The sequence below is a fragment of the Bos grunniens genome, chromosome 9 (genome assembly GCF_055505025.1).
Source record: "Bos grunniens cultivar Pamir isolate PY7600 chromosome 9, Bosgru_T2T1.0, whole genome shotgun sequence".
In the NCBI taxonomy this organism is placed as follows: Eukaryota; Metazoa; Chordata; class Mammalia; order Artiodactyla; family Bovidae; genus Bos; species Bos grunniens.
The window spans coordinates 103,879,449-103,884,751 of record NC_141173.1 but is presented as its reverse complement, the minus strand read 5'-3'; positions in this window follow the sequence as shown (position 1 = coordinate 103,884,751).

Sequence of the window (5,303 nt, the reverse complement as noted above, 5' to 3'; positions counted from 1 at the left end):
ATTTTAATGGTAAAGAAGAACAACCAGATGGGAGAATAAACCAGCACATTCAGATCAGCAGATAAGGAACACCAGGAACGCAGGACCCCAGGAGAGGCCGCGGTCTCACATACTGAGAAACAGTTCTGAGCCCACATAGGTATACTCATAGAACACCAAGCATTTGAATTCTGCAATTTCCTGAGGAACTGAGCTTTTCTCAAATGTCTCTTTTCAGCTCATAGACCATGTATTAGCCCATAATACAATGAATCAGTGAACTAACTGTAGGAGCCAAAGTTATTAAAATCTTTAAAAGAAAGCAGAAGTTTCTTTAATTGGTTAAGCAAATATTTCTTAGATATAACATCAAATACACAATCTGCAAAAGAAAAAAAATTGATAAATTGGACTTCAAAATCCAACTCTTGTGCTTCAAAGACATCATGAAAAAAATAAAAAATCAACACAAAGACTGGGCAAAAAATTTGCAAATCTTATTTCTTACAAAGGGTTGTTTTGAAAATATATAAAAGAAACTTACAAATCAATAATAAAAATGCAGACTACCATTAAAAATGGGCAAAAGTATAAACAGACTTTTTATCAAAAGAGATCACAAAACAATAGACATGAAAAGATGTTCAACATCATCAGTTATTAAGGAAATGCTAACTAAAACTACACTGCGATATCGCCTTACACTCAGTAGAGCGGCCAAAATAAGGAAGGCGTTCAGCCCACAAATGCTCGAAATGGGAGCCCTCACACGTTGTCAGCTGGCACGTAAGATGGTTTATCCATTTGGTAAAACAGTTGGAAAGTTTCTTTAAAAACGAAATACAAAGCTACCATCTGACCCAGTTCTACTCCGATCTACCCACCCCCAAAGAAGTAAAAACCTGTCTGCATGAAGACTTGCACACAAACGCTCAGAGTGGTTTTATTCATAATATGTAAAACATGGAAACGAGTGAAATGAGCAGCAGCTTGTGAGAAAGTGTGCGGTACGTCCACACGGTGGGAGAGAACTCAGGACAAAACCATAAACCACGTGCTGCGACATGGCAGAAGCTTAAAAATCATGGTGCCAAGTTGGGAAGCTGGCACCCACTCCAGTGCTCTTGCCGGGAGAATCCCATGGAGGGAGGAGCCTGGCGGGCTGCAGTCCGTGGGGTCGCAAAGAGTAGGAGACGACTGCACGACTTCACTTCAAGTTGTAGAAGCTAAATGCAAAAGACAATATGTTGTGTTCTATTTATATGAATGTCCAGAAAAGGCAAATTTATAGTGATGAAAAGTAGATTAGTAAATGCCTGGGCTTTATGTGGAAATGAGGGTTGGCTATAATTGGGTACAAGAGATCTTTTGGGGGGTGTGGATTGTGGTTACGGCTGTACAACATAAACGAGTTTGTACATTTATAAAAATCTTTAATCTGTACACTTAAAAGAGGTGAATTTTATATTATGTAAACTTCAAAAAGCTGTTCAAACAAAAGCTCCAGGTGCAAGTGAATGGAAGGAGCCCATTACCTGAGCCCCAGGTGACGCAGCTTATTTGTTCTCACTCTGTTACGCGAGCCTTGCCCAGTGCTGCTGTCCACACAGAAACAGAACGACTGTGACACAGAAACAGGGTTAGCGTTTGCGCAAGGGGGCGGGCAGGGGGAAGGGGTCTGGGGCGGATGACAGCACAGACCTGGGTGTGGGCAGGCTGGCCGCCCTGCCACCTCCGGAGACCGACAAGCCGCCGTGGGCTCTGTCGGTTTCTCTTGGCACACGGAGGAAGGAAGTGGGATAAGACTGGATGTTGGACACGTGAGATTCAAGGTCACAAACAGGTCGAAAGCAAAAGGATGGGAAAAGTGGGCCACGGATAAAGGAGGAGCAGCTGGATCACTCTCCCCAGGAACGGTCTGGAGGAGGGCCCGCCTCCCCGCCTCCCTGGATGGAGAACATCAAACAGGAACGTTTGTGTCATTAAAACATATCATCCCTGACTTTATCCCAGGCTCATAAAAAGCACTTGATAAACTGAGATAAGAATTCAAACTTTAGTGCAGCTTTAAAAAGGGTTGAGACTATATATGCTTGCTTCTGGCAAGTTGAAGACACTTTGCCATGGGTATATGAAAAGTTATGCGTGTTAACTTTATTTAAAGTTTTCTCAGGTCCTGGAGGTTGTATCACGTTGACCCCTCCCCATTAAATATGTCATGTTTTACAGTTTTGAAGAATCTCTTTGTAAAAAAATGTAAATTTGTAAATTCTTCCCCATAAACAACTATACTTAAAAGGCCTTCTAAAAAGCTGATTTGCAAGTACTGAACACTAATATTAAGAAAGAGCCTCTGGATCACTACGGAAAACGCAGGCTTCCCAAGCATCTGACCAGGGCCCGGGAACCAGGATAGAACCATTGGCTATTTTATAAAATCTCCACCTAGACCCTTTGAAAGAGCGGCCGCAGCCTGGAGACGTGCAGTCAGCCTGGTCCCCGCGGGCCGGGGAGGCCGAGGCAGGGCCTCCCGAGCTCCGGACCGGCAGCTGCGGTCAGCATCCCACGGAGCCCCCGCCCCGCCGCCCTCAGGGCCTCCCGGGCGAGGCGGCCGCGGAGGCGTGCCTGCGGCTTTCTGCTCAGGGCCCCAGACGCTGCAAGTCGCACGTGAGCAAGGGTGGCGGCAGCCCGCCCCTCCCCGGGCACGCCGGCCTGAGGTCCCGCCCCCCGCGCTGCGGGCTGAGCCCGGTGCTGGGGCCGTGACCGCGAGTCAGCCGACCGAGGCCGGCGGCTCAGGAGTGTTTGCGGCAGCAGGTAAACCTCATCATGGCTTTCCGTGTGCAGCGAGGGGCGTAAATCCCGGTTCATTCCCGCAGGACGAGGCTCCAGGCCTGTCCTCAACCCAAAGCACCTTGCTCGCTTTCAAGGTGGGGAAAGCGCCCACGAAGCACCCGTCGAACGAGGACTCCCACAGGCCAGGTTACTCCAAGCGCTCCTTCTCCTCTCTCGACACCCAGCCGCTGTCAGGCGCTCAAAGGCCACACGCTCCGTCTGGCCGGGCCCCCGCCGCTGCCCCTGGCAGGGACCCTGCGTCTCTGTCCTCGCGGCCCCTTGTCCTGGACACGGACCCCGTCACCCTGTCCTACTCCCCACCCTTACACCGGCCCTGCCTTTAAACCTGGGCCCTGGGCCCTCTCTCTGACCGCTCTTCTGGGCCAGCTGGGGACAGTCACTCACCCCTCCAGACCCAAGAAGTGGGGCGAGAGAGCCCAGCGCCGGCGCCTGCCAGGAGAGACAGGAGATACTGGAGTTCAAGTTCTTGCAATAGTGCCTGTTTTGTAAGGAACGCAGGACGGTCGGATGGCATCACTGACTCGACAGCCATGAGTCTGAGCAAGCTCCGGGAGTTGGTGATGGACAGGGAGGCCTGGCGTGCTGCAGTCCAGGGGGTCACAGGGAGTCGGACACAACTGAGTGATTGAGCTGACCTGTAAGGCCAGGCCAGCAGGGGTGGTGGGATCGACAGTGGTGGGAGGGGCGAGTCACAGCGGTGACCTGTAAGGCCAGGCCAGCAGGGGTGGTGGGATCGACAGTGGTGGGAGGGGCGAGTCACAGCGGTGGTGGCGGCAACAGAGCAGCAGCAGTGATGCTCGTATGTGGTCATCGCGGCGGGGATGCTCCGGGGCTAACAGCACCGATCAGGGTGGGGATGGTGGCGGTGGAGGTCTTGGCAGGAGGACTCACTAGGATAGTGGTCATCGCAGTGGGGATGTTCTGGGGCTAACAGCACCCATCAGGGTGGTGATGGTGGCGGTGCTGGTCTTGGCAGGAGGACTCACTAGGAATGCTCAGCTGCAGGGAACAAACGGCCCTCGGTGAAACGCTCCATCTCAGAGGACACAAGGGCCTGTGCGTCCCGGGCCAGCTCTGATGCTGGGGGCAGCGTGCCGTGTTGTGGACGAGGGGAGGCGGGATGGCTCGTGCCCTGCCCTCCCTGTGGTCTGCGTGGCCCTGTAGCAGCGCCGGCAGCTGAACCAGCAGATGCGGCCGTCCCACAGCCTCGGGGACTGAAGGCGAGGCAGGCAGGGTCCCCAAGGCCTCTCTGCTGGGCATGCAGATGGCCGTCTGCTGCCCGTGTCCTCACAGGGTCGTCTCTGTGTGTGTATCTGTGTCCAGATCTCCACCTTATAAGGACACTCCAGAGCATGAGGGCCCACCCTGATGACCTCATTTTACCTTACTTACTTTTTCAAGGCCTATACTCTAAATGCAGTCAATGTTCTGAGGACGCCAAGCTGTGGATTCCAGGGTTCAGGCCTCAGTCTGTAGCATCGTCTTCATCAGCCCCAGGTAGGGAACAGGTTCATCACGGAACAGCCAGTGGGGTCAGCATGCTCTGAGATCAGGGGTGAGGAGGGCAGGAACTTGAACAAAACCAAGGTTATCTAAGGAAGGAAAAGGGGAAACGATGGCTGTGTAACCAAGAGTGTTGATCTCTCCGGTTTTCACTGTTTCCCCCTAAATTCTGGGGCTTTTAAACCAGAGTATCTGCACGTCAGCGCACAGGCCTGGCCACCGCCCCCCAGAGAGAGGGTAGCGCTGAGGCTGACCCTGGTGGGAATCCCCGTTCCACCTGCTCCCCCGGGACGGGCAGGTCCCAGCAGGACACCGAGCCTTTCTGCTGGAGCCGTGAGCCCAGGGAAGTGGGCAGAGGGCCCTGTTTCCCCAGCCTCGTCCCCCAGAGGACTGGCAGCCTCTGTCTAACTCTGAAGCTCACTACACATCCATCTGTTCCAACGCAAGGCCCATGGAGGGGAATCTGTCTTCGGCCACCTGGCACATGGCTTTGCAGACACTGCCAAGACTTTCAGACCCTGGAGGAACCGTGGGCCAGAAGCACGTTTCAGCCACCAAGTGCTGGGGGGTGGTAATGGAGGCCAGCCAAGGCCTACAGACCAACCAAAGACACCCACGTGGGGGGCAGGGGGACACAGGAAATGCAGTCGGAGAAGATAGAAGATGTGTGACCTTCCTTAAATTCTGCCGCAAACGTTCCCGTGTCCATAAAGCCTTTGCAGGGGTCTTGGAGAAAAGATACTTGCCAAGTGAATTACAGCTTTAGAGTATCTGGTGCTTCTTCGCAGAGACACATTTGAGCACCGACACACGGAGGACTGGAAACCACACCCTCCGATGCTCTCTCCTCCTGAGCCACGTCGACTGAGACTGCAGACTCAGGGAAGCGTGCAGACCAGGCTCGGAGACCCAGGAAGGGGCACAGAGGCCCTCGGGGAGGTGCAGAGGACAGCCCCAGGTTTTCCGAC